Genomic DNA, 15,303 nt, shown 5'->3' on the forward strand with positions numbered 1-15,303 from the left:
AGGAAGACGCAGCTTTTGACTCCATAAATGAAGGTTAAATGCCTCATTTGGGCCAAGCAGTTAAAGAATTGGAGTTCCAAATATTGGGAAAGAGTGCTTCTCTGATGAGTCCAATGATAATTGTTACTTGCATGTAAGGAACAAGGTGAGAGACGAAATCCTAGAGGATTGCATTGTCCAAAAACATAAACATCTGGACAAACTGGTGGTCTGGATTGTCATCTCAATAAAGAGTCCAGATTATCTGCACACAGTAAAAAGGTATAATGGATCGGTTTCAGTATTGAATTTGATTGAGGCCCAGCTGTTTAATCCGCCTATTGAGTGATTTTCAGAATGTTACTACAGTTTTATGAAGAATGGAGTTCCTCACCACACGTACAAACGTGTGATGCAGATGTTTAACAAATCGAGGGGCTTCTGTGGCTGGGCAACTGCCCGAGCATGACTCCAATACAGAATGTTTGGTGCAGCCTTAAAAACAAAATGAATGCAGACATGCCTGTAACCAACAAAGTTAAACTAATTGAGACACTATTGAAAGTCACAATCCCAAAATAAAGGATATGACCATAAAATATATTCAAGGAATGCTAGACATGGCGAAAGTGCTACTAAAAGCCAAAGGAGGCACACAAACTATTAAAATATATTGTTTAATGTTGCTTGTATCCACTATGTTGCTAATTCAACTGTTTCTCTTTTGTTATAATTTACTTTTGACTACATTTTAAGAAGATGACTGCAAAAGTGCACTTATGCTATTAATTTGGCTAGCAATATATATAAATGCTGTGTTTTGCATAGAATGTAGCAAAAAATTGGTGAAAGGCTACCTGTACAATATATATACCCTAAGGCCAAGCTCACACGAGTGGGTCGGATTCCTCATGTGGGAGGCCACAGTGGATTCCGGCTGTGAGCCCAGCCGTTGACCCTGCGTACCTCATTTAACTGTATTGCCAAAGACCGCGGAGGCTCGCAGGCAGTCATGCGCAGTAGTTTTGTTTTTCTTTTCTTTTTTGTATTTCCCGTGCATTCTCTTAGTGATGAGGCAGGTACCCGCAGGTCATATGCAATGTTAATTGTGTATAGGCTGCGGGTCGGATGCCTCCATTGACATCGGATCCAGCTGTAAAATAGAGCATGCTGCAATTTTTCTTCTGCTTATAGTGGATGCAATTTGTACCCATGAGTGTGAAGGAAGATTTGAAAATGCATGCCATTCAATGCCCACAATTTACCATGTAAAAGCCACGCGGATGCCGATTGTGGAATCCGCAATTCAAATCTGCTCGTGTGAGCCCAGCCAAACGTTGTCTTCACACAGGAAGTAAATTAGGCTGCTGAATTTCCACTAGCACAGTCGCTGTGGAAATTTAGCAGCATTTAAAGTTTGGGCCATGTGGAGGAAATTTTAGAAATCTCATATTGAGCAGAAATTTTTTAGGACAAATCCGTAGCATATCTATTTGTGCATTGGATTTATGCCATAGAATTAAACAAGGGTTGAAATCCAACGGTTGAATTCTGCAGCTTATCCGCAAGTAAAAACACAGCCAAATTTGCACCATTTCAGAATTTCTGCGGAATTGCTGCCGGTATTCCATTGCAGAATGCCCACAGCAATTCCGTCATGTGAGAAGGCAGCCTTATAGTATAATGATAGCCTAAAAAACTTAATAAAATTAGTATGAGTGGTGCCTTTAGTAAAGGGGGTAGGAAATGCATTTGCTTGATAAATGTTAGAATTCGAAAAGTGCAGTAAATTCATGTGCATATATTTCTTCAGTTTAGTACAAAATGCTGTTATTTCATGATAATACACAAAACCTAGGATCACAAACCAGTGTAGGATTATACGTACACCCTGCAACCTGAAGAGACACACCCTTGGTTGTGGAAGTTCTCATCTGATGGATTGAATCTATTATTGTTTTGACAATGGACATGAACTAGATTTATAGATGGTCAGTTCATTAATCAATGTAACATAAATCAGTATCTGGAGCTCTGTAAGGTAGGAGCGTGGTTTGATGACTTCGGAGATGTATTATACATCATCCAGGGTGTATATTCCTGCAAAGATAAAAAAGAAATGTTCTGTAAGGCGAAGCATCTTGTAAACAGCTTTCTACTCTAGAAAGTTTTTTACCCTCTTTGTAAAAAAAAATAAAAAAAAATCAAGCACCCTAGAAGGAGTTGTCATTTTGCTGCAAAACTTGGCATGTAGTCGTATCTCAAACAGATATGCAAATGATTAGAGTTGTGGCATGATTAGATGAACGGTTTTGCCACCTGAGGCACTAAAAGCACTTCCACCCATAGCCTATTAAAAAGGTTCTCAGAGGCTGCTTGTGTGTAGTTGACTTCTTCTTCTGCTTGCGTAGAGCTTGTTGACTACTAGACATGCCTCTATGACACAATCCAAGAGATTTTGCCTAGTTAACAGAAATTGTGAGGGGGCATATTATTGGAATGCGAGAAGCTGCATGGTTGTATCAACAAATTGCCCACCACCTGGGCCATTATAACCAGACTCTTAGGAGGTTTTGGTTCCAGTGGATGTGTGAGGGCATGCACACAAGGATACCACACTCAACAGATCACCAGTAGAGAGGATTGTCTGACAAACACAAGCAGCTTCTTCTCACCCACCCATCATCTTCTCTGTTTGCAGTGGTGTCATGAACAATGAAACTATACTGCTATGGAGTGGAAGTGGGTTGTCAGGAATCAAACTGGGGACCTCCTGTGCTCCAGTGAGTAGCTCTCACTACTGCGTGACTCTCAGCCTTATTCTATGATTCCAGTTATCTTGTTCCTGCCTCCTGGTCCTGACTCCACCTTTGTTCCAGATTGGGCTCATTATTAAAGCCTGACCCTGCCACTGCACCAGTGCGTGATTATTCTGCTCCACAGCATTGGTCAAGCTCCACTTCTGCATGCTCCTATACTATTACTACAAGACCTCCTGATACCGACTTCTGGCTTCCCTTCTGACTATGCTACCCACTTCATCCATCTATACTGCAAACTGAGACCTCCTGTTGCTGACCCCTGGCTTCCCTTTTGATTACGCTACCTGCCTCATCCATCTGTACTGTAAACTGAGACCTCCCGTTGCTGACCTCTAGCTTCCTTTCTGACTACACTACCTGCCTAATCCATCCATACTGAAATCATGAGACCTCCTGTTGCAGACTACTGGCTCTTCCCTGACTACCCTCCAGACCTGTGGCTGCTACACCTGAGGCTACACCTTAGTGCCTAAAACTGCTACAAAATAATCATGCCCAAAATTGAGCCCATAGTGACCACCCTGCAGAAACAAATGACAGAGCTCCAAGAATTCTTACCAGGAGAGGTTTTCTGTATTACAGAACCTGGTGCTGGGTCAACAGAAGTAGATAATTACCTTAAAGAAACAACTGTTGGATTTGCATAATTCAGGCTTGGATGTCCACATGCCACTGCCAGCAAAATTTGCTGGAGATTGTCGCCAATACCAAGGTTTCCTAAATCAACGCCGAATCTATTTTCAGATGCAGCCACCTTGTTTACCAGTGACTGGAAAAAGGTATTCGTTATCATCAACCACCTCACTGATGAGGTGCTTGCCTGAGCCTCACCATATGTTGAGATCAACAGTAATTTTCTTGATAGCCTCGATGCCTTTATGACCACTATGGGTCAAATCTTTGATGATTTGAACCACTGTGGCACAGCAGAAGGCGATGTTCCATTGCAGAGAATATGTTGGAATTTTGTCACTGGGCGACTGATACCACAAGGAATCCAGCTGCACAACAGAGCCAATTCCATTGGGGATTATCTGAGTGGGTAAAGGAAGAACTTGCTAGAGTGGAGACTCTTGATAACCTGAAAGATTTAATTTAGCTGTGCCTCCAAATTGACCAAAGACTTCCTTAGCTGTGAAAAGAGAGACTATGGGGTTTGGGTACCAACACCCCTTACTCCTTCAGTCAATCCAGGTTGAGTCCCTAGCAGAGGACTGAAGCCACACTAGAACCAATGCAGGTTGATGTCATCTGCAAACCCCTTTCCACCACTGAGAAAGAAAGGCGCTGTGCTGAAAATCTGTGCTTTTATTGTGGAAGCTTAGGACATTATGTCTTAAACTGTCCAAATAAATCCCAAAGAACTCTTGGCCTAGCCAACGTCAAGATCATGACCAATCCCACTGTCACGAAACAAGGAGATGTTATCAAACACACCTTTGCACCGGTAGTTCAAACTGTTGTGAAAACCCGTCCCCGCTCCAACGATTTTTCCTCCCAATAGAAATCTTAACGAGGAATCAGGTGATGCAGTGCTCAGCGATGTTGGATTCAGGAGCAGGAGGAAACTTCATGGACTTAGGATTAGCTCTTGACAAAAACATTGCAACCAGACTTAAGCCCATACCGATTGATATGGAAACCGTGGATGGGTCCTCGGGACCAGTCACACAGGAGACAATTGAACTGGAGCTCCACATGAAACCTGACCACCAAGAAATGATCAGCTTCCAGCTCATCTCATCCCCTAAATTTCTGATAATTCTCTGGGTCCCCTGGTTTTCTACCAATAATCCCTTTATGAACTGGGAATCAAGAATCATTGCCTTCCCTTCAGAGTAATGTAAAGAGAACTGAAAGATAGCATCATTTGCCTCTAAACCAGTGCAAGACCTGTTAATGGTCAACAGGACCTTGAGAAGTTACCAATTCAATACCAGATGTTCAGGAATGTCTGTCATAAGAATAAAGCTGACCAGCTGCCACCTCATCAGCCCTATGATTGCTCAGTGGAGTTGCTCTCCAGTGCTTTTATTCTGTTCGGGCAGATCTACAACCTTTCACAACTAGAGCTGAAGGTACTCCAAGAATACCTGGATGAAAATTTGAAAAAGTGGTTTGTTTGATGTTCTTCTTCCCCAGCGTGGGTGCCCATATTTTTCGTGGAAAAGAGTGACTCAACCCTGCGACGATGTTTCGATTACAGGGAGTTATTGTCAAGAATTGCTACCCCCTTCCCTTGATTCCAGAACTATTACCAGCATTTTCACTAAACTAGATATAAGAGGGGCCTATAACCTTGTGCGGATTTCCCCTGGGGACGAAAGAGGGCATCCGCTACATCTAGAAGAAAGCAGGTTTCATCACCAACACAGAAAAGGGTTCTTTACTGTAAGAGCAGTGAGACTGTGGAACTCCCTACCTGAGGATGTGGTGATGGCAAAATCCATAGAGGAGTTTAAAAGGGGACTTTCTAGAGGGGAATGATGTTACAGGATATAAATCTTAGGTTAATTGTTAATCTGGGCGTACAGTTAGGTAGATACTATTAGAGGTTGATCCAAGGATTAGTCTGATTGCCATTAGGGAGTCGGGAAGGAATTTTCCCCCAAATGGGCTATTTGGCTCCTGCCTTTGCATTTTTTGCCTTCCTCTGGATCAACAACATAGGAGGATAAACAGGCTGAACTAGATGGACATTGTCTTTCATTCGGCCTTACATACTATGCTACTATGTTACATACTATGTTACTATGAATGAAAAACTGCTTTTAGGACAAGGTATGGTCATTTTGAATACCTAGTGATGCCATTCAGCCTTTGCAATGCTCTCGCCACCTTCCAGCACTTTATCAATGATGTATTTTGAGACCTGTTGGACCAATCCATAGTGGCGTATCTTGATGACATCCTTAGCTTCAATGATAACTTGGAGGAACATCGCAGGCACATTTGGGTGGTCTTGGAATGACTCCAAAAGAATAACCTCTACATCAAACTAGAGAAGTGCAAGTTTGAACAGACCCAAATTCAATTCCTGGGATATATTATCTCCCCCGTATGGACCCTAGCAAGATTAAAGCCATCCTGGATTGGCCCATTCCAAAAAATGTGAAGGAAGTACAGCGAACTTCTACAGAAGATTTATTAAAAGGGTTGTCTGGCCATAAAGAATGCATTTGATTACTTCTGTTCGCCCATTTCAATGCACTTTATAATATACATTGTGCATTGAAAATTAGGCAAACAGAAGTTATTTACTTACCTTTAGGGGTCCCCCCCCCCCCCCCTGTGTTGCTTCTCCGGTCATCCATGGTTACGACAAATCTTCTTCTGTTCTTGTCGGGCCGGCTCCAGGTCTTGACGGGACAGGACAAGCTTCTTCTCCTTCGCTCATGCGCAGTACAGCTTCTTCTGCCGTGATCGCGCGCTGCTTCAGGAAGCCCAGGTCTGCTTGCAGGGGACACGCGGCCGCCGGAGCATCAAATAAAGGGTAAGAATTTGAGGGGAGAAGGGGGAGTGCCGGGCTCTCACTGGTCGGAAAGGGGGGGGTGAGGGGTGCCGGGCTATTACTGGTCGGAACGGGGGGCGGGTGCCGGGCTGTCACTGGTACTTGCGGGTGGTGGGGAGGGGGGTTCTATCACATAGACTTGTCGCCAGGGGTGCTGACACATAGACTTTTTGCAGTTGGGGTGCTGTCACATAGACTTTTGGCCATCAGGTTCTGACACATAAGACTTTTGGCCGTCGGGTGCTGACACATAGACTTTTAGCCATCGGGTGCTGACACATAGACTTTTGGCTGTAGGGTGCTGTCACATAGACTTGTCGCCATTGGGTGCTGACACATAGACTTTTGGCTATGGGGTGCTGTCACATAGACTTTTGGCCATGGGGTGCTGTCACATAGACTTTGGCCGTGGGGTGCTGTCACATAGACTTTTGGCCATCGGGTGCTGTCACATAGACTTGTCACTGTTTAGTGTGCTGTCACATAGACTTGGCACTGTTGGGTGCTGTCACATAGACTTCTTGCCGGGGGTGGGGGTGTGCTGTCACATAGACTTTTCGCTGTGGAGTGTGCTGTCACATAAACTTTTTGCCCAGGATGGGGGTGTACTGTCACATAGACTTGTTACTGGGGGTGCTGTCACATAGACTTTTTGCAGTGGGGGTGCTGTCACATAGACTTTTGGCCGTCGGGTGCTGACACATAGACCTTTGGCCGTGAGGTGTTGACACATAGACTTTTGGCCGCGGGGTGCTGTCACATAGACTTTTGGCTGTCGGGTGCTGTCATATAGACTTTTGGCCTTCGGGTGCTGTCACATAGATTTTTGGCTGTCGGGTGCTGTCACATAGACGTTTGGCCGTGGAGTGCTGTCATATAGACTTGTCGCTGTTGGGTGTGCTGTCACATAGACTTCTTGCTGAGGGTGGGGGTGTGCTGTCACATAGACTTGTCGCTGTGGAGTGTGCTGTCACATAGACTTCTTGCCAGGGGTCGGGGGGCTGTCACATAGACTTGTCGCCGGGGGGGGGGGGGGGGGGGTGCTGTCACATAGACTTATAACTGTTGGGTGCTTTCACATAGACTTCTTGTTGTGGGTCGGGTGCTGTCACATAGACTTGTCACGGTGGGGTGTGCTGTCACATAGACTTGTAACTGTTGGGTGCTGTCACATAGACTCCTTGCTGGGGGTCGGGGTGCTGTCACATAGACTTGTCATGGTGGGGAGTGCTGTCACATAGACTTGTCGCTGTGGAGTGTCCTGTCACATAGATTTGTAGCTGTAGGAGGGTGGTCTGTCACATAGACTTATCACCGGGGAAGAGGGGGGGAGGGGTGTTGTCACAGTAATTTGTCGCGTGGGGTGGGAGGGTTTCTGTGACAGTAATTTGTCGTGCTGGGGGGGTTTGCCGGGGGGCTGTCACGGTAATTTATCGTGCACGGTTTAATCCTGCTGTGCAGGGAGGAGAGGAGATGTGCTGTGTCTGTTGTGAATAGTGGGTCCTGTGTTGTCTATATATAGGTGTCACTGTACTTGTAGGGGGGAGGGGCAGGGGGTGCTGTTAGTGTACTTGTGTGTGGGCACTGTAGGGGGGCATGTGTAGGGGTACTGTGGAGGGCACTGTGTGTGGGCACTGTGGGGGAGGTCACTGGGGGGTACTGTGGGGGGACACTGTATAGGGACGCTGTGGATGGGGGGACTGTGCGGGGCATGTGGAGGGGGGCTACTTTGGAGGGCACTGTGGGGGTGACACTGGGGGGCACTGTGGGGTGGGACTGTGGGGAGGCACTGTGGGGGTGGCATGTGTAGGGGGTTATTGTGGAGGGCACTGTAGGGGGGGTCTGTGGGGGGGGCCACTGTGGGGGTACTGTGAGGGGGCACTGTGGGGGGGGCACTCTTGAGGGGGGGGACTGTGGAGGGACGCTGTGGATTGGTGGACTGGGGAGCATGTGGAGGAAGGCTACTTTGGAGGGCACTGTGGTGGTGACACTGGGGGGGCACTGTGGGAAGGGCATGTGTAGGGGGGTACTGTGGAGGGCACTGTGTGTGGGCACTGTAGGGGGGACTGTGGGTGGGTCACTGGGGCGGTACTCGGGGGGGCACTGTGGGGGGGCACTGTTGAGGGGGGAACTGTGAAGGGACGCTGTGGATGGTGGGATTGGGGGGGGGCATGTGGAGGGGGGCTACTTTGGAGGGCACTGTGGGGGTGACACTGGGGGGGGCACTGTGGGGTGGGACTGTGGGGGGGGCATGTGTAGGGGGGTACTGTGGAGGGCACTGTGTGAGGGCACTGTAGGGGGGGACTGTGGCAGGGACACTGGGGGGGGGCACTGTGGGGGGGACTGTGGAGGGACAGTGTGGAGGAGGGGGGCACTTTGGGGGGGGACTGGGGGGCATGTGGAGGGGGGCACTGAGGGGAGCTACTTTGGAGGTCACTGTGGGGGTGACACTGGGGGGCACTGTGGGATGGGCATGTGTAGGGGGGTACTGTGGAGGGCACTGTGTGTGGGCACTGTAGGGGGGACTGTGGGGTTACGTGGGGGGGCACTGTTGAGGGGGGAACTGTGAAGGGGCGCTGTGGATGGTGGGATTGGAGGGGCATGTAGAGGGGGGCTACTTTGGAGGGCACTGTGGGGGTGACACTGGAAGGGGCACTGTGGGGTGGGACTGTGGGGGGGCATGTGTAGGGGTACTGTGGAGGGCACTGTGTGAGGGCACTGTAGGGGGGGACTGTGGCAGGGACACTGGGGGGGGGCACTGTGGGGGGGACTGTGGAGGGACAGTGTGGAGGAGGGGGGCACTTTGGGGGGGGACTGGGGGGCATGTGGAGGGGGGCACTGAGGGGAGCTACTTTGGAGGTCACTGTGGGGGTGACACTGGGGGGCACTGTGGGATGGGCATGTGTAGGGGGGTACTGTGGAGGGCACTGTGTGTGGGCACTGTAGGGGGGACTGTGGGGTTACGTGGGGGGGGCACTGTTGAGGGGGGAACTGTGAAGGGGCGCTGTGGATGGTGGGATTGGAGGGGCATGTAGAGGGGGGCTACTTTGGAGGGCACTGTGGGGGTGACACTGGAAGGGGCACTGTGGGGTGGGACTGTGGGGGGGCATGTGTAGGGGTACTGTGGAGGGCACTGTGTGTGGGCACTGTAGGGGGGGGACTGTGGCGGGGACACTGGGGGGGCACTGTGGGGGGGCACTGTTGAGGGGGGACTGTGGAGGGACAGTGTGGAGGAGGGGGGCACTGTGGGGGGGACTGGGGGGCATGTGGAGGGGGGCACTGAGGGGAGGTACTTTGGAGGGCACTGTGGGGGGGACATTGTGGTGGGGCACTGCGGTGCGGACTGTGAGGTGGCATGTGTAGGGGGGTACTGTGGAGGGCACTATGTGTGGGCACTGTGGGGGGATCATTGGGGAGGGCACTATGGGAGAGTGCACTGTGGGGGGGGCCATTGTGAGGGGGGGCACTGTGGGGGGTCATGTGTAGGGGGGCACTGTGGGGGCATTTGTGTGTGGGGATATGTTTTGTTTTGTTTTACAGAGATCACGATCTCCTGCTACTGCTGTGTCAGCTGTAGCAGGAGATTCCTTCATCTCCCCAGCATGGCCCTCATCACTGGACACTGTGACATCATTGTCCCAGTGTCCAGTGATGAGGGGACATGCCGGGGAGATGAAGGAATCTCCTACTACAGCTGTCACAGCAGTAGCAGGAGATCGCACAGCTCTCCCATTGCTTGGGCTGCTGGCTCCATTCAAAGCAGTGAACGGACTCGGAGGGAAAGCGCTATATCGGGCTGTCACTCACTGCCCAATATCGCTCTCCCCATGACAGCGTGCGTCTCCATAATGACGCCGGTCTTCCAGTCATGTGACCGGCGTCATTGGGAGCGCGCACGCTGAGGAGAGAGAGGCAGCAGTGCATCATGGGAACTTCCCAGCGGCGCCATCTTTGAAAAAATCTTCAGGCCAGCTTTATAAAGGGAAGAAAAGGACTAAAAAGGTGAGCAAAATATTGTTTTTATGGGTAATGCAGTAGTCTATGATGCTTTTACTTTACAGGGCATTAATGGGGAAAAAAATTCAGTTTGGGTGGCGAGACAACCCTGTTGCTTCAGCACCAGTACTGATCCACACAAGACCAGAAGTGCCTGTTGTTGAGGTGGACACCTCTGACTCCACAGTGGGAGCTATCCTGTCACAACAAGTTGGAGATAAGATGTAACTACATCCTTGTGTATTTCTGTCCTACACCTTATCAGCTGCAGAAAAAAAGTATGATGTCAGAAAAAAGGAGTTTCTGGCCATCAAAGTAGCTTTCACTGAATTGAGGCACCTCTTGGAAGAAGCTCACCATCCAATAACAATTCTTACTGACCATAAAAACTTAAAATTTCTCTGTACTGCCAAGAGGTCGTCTTTGAGACAAGCATGATGGCCCCTGTTCTTCTCTAGGTTCAATTTTATCGTGTCCTACCGCCCTGGTTCCAGAAACGGCAAGGCGGATGCTTTGTACAGGATATTTTCAGAACCTGAAGAGGGGTCAAACACAGATGACACAATCCTGTTCCCAAAAAATCTTTTTAGGTATCCTGCACCCTTAAAACCTTTTAACAAAGTTTAAGGGAGGATAAGAAAATTACCCCTTTCTAAGTCGTCCTTCAAATGTGAAGCTCTCTTTCAAAGATAGATTTTGGAGGTGAGAACACCAACTTTATGTTCCCGAGGATGGTTGACTCGAAGTCCTCAAACTAGTCCATGATTCCAAGCTTGCTGGTTACCTTGGGGTCAGACAGACTTTGGAACTCCTGCTTCGTTCTTTCTGGTGGCCCGACTGCAGGAGGGATGTGAAGAGGTATGTAAACTTTTGTGAAGTATGTGCTCTAAAGAAAATGCCACAAGCTCTCCCTCTGGGTTTCCTACAACCTCTTCCAGTCCCATCCAGGCCATGGGGATCTAAATCTATAGACTTTATAGTGGATCTGCCCCTTCAAAAGGAATGACTACCATCTCTGTTGTCGTGGACCGACTCACAAAGATGGTTCACTTCGTCCTCATAAAAACAATTCCCACGGCCGAGCACACCTCGGAGTTGATGATTCGGGAAGTTTTTCGACTACATGGAAATCCTGATGATATTGTCTCGGACCAAGGGGTTCAGTTTACCTTGAAGTTCTGGAAACACTTCTGCATGGCCCTGGGAACTAACATGAGTCTTTCATCCTCAGTCTAACAGCCACAGTGCCCAGAGCCCATTTTATGCCAATTACGGGATGCATTCAGTTTTCATTTCTGGCCTTCATACCAACACTCCTGTCTCAACAGTCAACCACAGACTGGCAGCATTGGATTTTCAGAAGAAATTAAAGGAGGCTTTACGGGAAGCTCAGGATGCCTATAAGGAAGCAGCACACTGACATTGCCAAGTAGCTCCTCCTTTCCAGGTTGGAGAAAAGGTATGGTTATCCATCAGAAATCTGAAGACTCACGTACCTTCTCCCAAACTTGGGCCAAGGTTTATATGACCTTTCCCAATTTCAGCAAGGGTCGGCCAGGAAGCTTTCCGTGTGTCTCTGCTGAAGCCATTCTGGGAGAATACCTTCATGGTGAGACAACAACTGCCTCCTCCTCCTGTGAAGGTTCAGGGGCATGATGAATTTGTTGTTGAGGAAATCTTGGACTCCCAAAAACTCTGAGAAAAACTTCAGTACCTGGTGCAGTGGCAGGGATATGGGCTGGAGGAAAACTGTTAGGGGCCAAAAGAGAATATACATGTTTCAAGGCTCACAGGGGAGTTCCATAAGAGGTAAACCAGGCCCTGGGATGTCCAGAGGCCATCCTTAAAGGAGAGGCACACTGTCAGGGATCGAACCAGGGAGCAGTCAGTAGCACCAGTCGGTAGCTCTTACTACTGAGCCATCCAGTTCCCTTACATGACTCTCAACCTTGTTCCATAATTTCAGTTAACTAGTTCCTGTCCTCTGGTCCTGACTCTGCCTCTGTTCCTGATTGAGCTCAATATATAAGCCTGACCCTGCCACTGCACCAGCACATGATATATTCTGCTCCACAGCAGTGGTCAAGCTTCACTTCTGCCTGCTCCTCTACTGTTGCTACAAGACCCCCTGATATCACCTTCTGACTTCCCTTCTGACTACACTATCCACCTCATCCATCTATACTGCAAACCGAGACATCCAGTTGCTGATCCATGGCTTCCCTTTTGACTACGATGCCTGCCTCATCCATCTGTACTATAAACTGAGACCTCTCGTTGCTGACTCCTGGTTCTTCCCTGACTATTCTCCAGACCTGTAGCTGCTACACCTAAGGCTTTACCCTAGTGCTTGAAACCGGCTACACAAGTTGTCCTCAGCAACGAATCCAAGTTAAGTTTGGGCACTGACAACAGTCGTGTTCATGTCTGGAGATCAAGGTGTGAGCACCTTAATCCTGCCTTAGCTCTGAAGCAGCACCACAGTCGGTCACCCCCTGTTATAGTGGTACAAGGGATATGTTCAGGACATCCTGCAGCCGCATATGTTTTCCTCTCATGGCAACAGACATTTCCCTGCAGAATAATGCTCGGCCACCTACAACAATGGTGTCACAGGAATACCTGCACAACATTGTCTTACTTCTGTGGCCTGCCCGGTCACCAGATTTATCACCAAAAGAACATGTATGGGACCATCTGTGATACCAACTTCGACTTCCTATGGGATTCCAAATTGAACGTATATACCTCCATGCCCAGCCGTATCACATCCTGTATCCAAGCTAGAGGCGACCCAACAGAATTCTTCAAGTGTTCAGTCTTCCGCAATATATTATATCCACATTACAATCACACACATAAAACTTCATTTGACTCTGACAACTCCTTCTAGGTGCTTGATTTTTTTTGACAAATCTAATGGTGCTAAAATGCTGACCATCTACAGTACTTTCACTGCTGTATAATTGTTTGGAAACTACCAATTTGCTTAAAAAGAAACATATATATATATATATATATATATATATATATATATATATGCATGTGTATATATAATGCTCAAAAATGCACAAAGCTGTGAGAGTGAAGCAAATGGTCAGCATTTTAACACCATTAGATTTGTTTAGGTACACTCATTGTCAGCCTCCTAAAGATCAAATAGTTATTCCCTATCACATGGTGAGACAAACGCCTTTAATGTAGTCTGTGGTTTTTTAAGAAGATTTTCAGCAAGCACAGGGCATGCACATATGTTTGCCCAAGCAGCAATATACATACAAATACAGCCCATATATATTGTTGCTTGGAGAAGCAGTGAGCATGCATGACCACCGTTCCATTCATTTGAGGACTTTCAGTACCCCCACCAACCCCACTAAGAAGATAGCGAGGTTAAAGGCACATTTACTCTTGCCAATTATTATCATGATTCACTTGTTTGTGAGCAAACATATTGATAATTGATCAGAGCTAGTTAATAAAGGAGAAAAGCAACGATCAAACTATTGTTTGATTGATTCATTGATCAATTGTAATGTACAAATAATTATTGGTGGCATAACTGATCAATCTAATTGCCACATACAGTGAAATTTACAAGGGGCATTGCTACCTACTGCATAACCTGGTTCTTGGGTTCAGTAGTGTGGACCGTGTTTCCCAACTATCGTGCTCTACTGGTAAATCAAGAGCACCCTATGCTGTACCAAAATCTGGAATCTGTATAAAGAGATCAGCCCTACTCCCAATACAGCAACTAAATAACACTGCCATGCAATGACTGAAAAATACCATCATACCATGACTAGGTAATACCACAATACCAAAACTAGATAGTATTACCATATCCTAACTGAATAATACCACCATATTGTAACTAAAAATTACCACTGTACCATGACTGCATAACACCACAATACTGTTGCTAATTAACAAAATAACGCTATAGAATAAAAAAAAATTACCATCATGCTTAGACTCAGCACGGTGATCCTAGATCATGGCCAGACACCTGGACACTTTAATAAAATACTGATGCAGTCAAAGGAAGAATTAACAATTACCTCATAGGTGACTTCTTCTGATTAAAGACATTTTCTTTCCCCATTCTCTCCATCCAGCCCAGACTGCCGTAATGACTTCTTCCAGCCAAGTCTCGTCTCTGCAGAATTTGCAACACAGACAACTTTGGCTCCACATCCTTCTTCCCCTCTTTTAAAAGAACCTGTTATCGGGTTCATGTTCCTTGAACCATGGGCAACATGAACTTGGGACCGGAACACACATTGCAGCCATATATGTCTGATCCTGAAATAGTGCAGCTTTTCAGAGATGATATAATTTAGAAAACTTTCAGGAATTGGGCAATGAGTCACAGGGGCAGGGCCTCAGCAGCCTCTCCCCACCTGGATCTCCTAGACTGACATATTTCCCTATAAACACACAGCTGCAATGTGTATCCCTGGCCCGACTTCATTCTGCCTGTGGTTCAGATACAATGAATCTATTGGCAGGTTATTTAATAGTGCCATCCTACTTTTATGCTTAATAAGTAAGTAAAGTTCCCTGGTGCAAGCACCGAGTCATGACTGACTCCTAGGGTGATGTCACACTGTGACATTTTCTTAGCGGACTGTTTTTGTGGGGTGGTTTGCCATTGCCTTCTCCAGCCTAATAAGTAATCTCATACATTAATATCACACAGATTTTTCCCCATGCCCCCTTTTCAAACAAAGAAACACAGACTGCATTTTATGGTCTCTATCTCTCCCCTGACCTATTCCCATAAGCTGCTTCTCATAGTCCCCCCTCAAAGAGAGATTGTTTTTAAGGTCCTCCTTCCCACTCACAATGATTGCATTCCTGGTTCCCCCCTTAACACACAAAGACTACTCCCCGTAGCTGCTCCTTGAGATTTCCCCTCCCATCATACAGAGTCATCCTCATGGTGCCACCCCCCCCCCACATATAGACTCTTCCTCCTCCCACTCACAA

General features: G+C 47.4%; 1 protein-coding gene across 1 annotated transcript in view; it reads right to left on the minus strand.

Annotated features, from left to right (window-relative positions):
- Positions 1-697: 697 nt before the first annotated feature.
- Positions 698-15,303, minus strand: part of OSTN (osteocrin) — a 50,268-nt gene continuing 35,662 nt past the window's right edge. The window contains exon 5 of the mRNA XM_066590135.1: positions 698-2,079. The gene's annotated coding sequence lies outside the window, so the exon portion shown is untranslated. The remainder of the gene's footprint in view (positions 2,080-15,303) is intronic.

Source organism: Eleutherodactylus coqui, chromosome 1 (assembly GCF_035609145.1).
Source record: "Eleutherodactylus coqui strain aEleCoq1 chromosome 1, aEleCoq1.hap1, whole genome shotgun sequence".
NCBI lineage: Eukaryota > Metazoa > Chordata > Amphibia > Anura > Eleutherodactylidae > Eleutherodactylus > Eleutherodactylus coqui.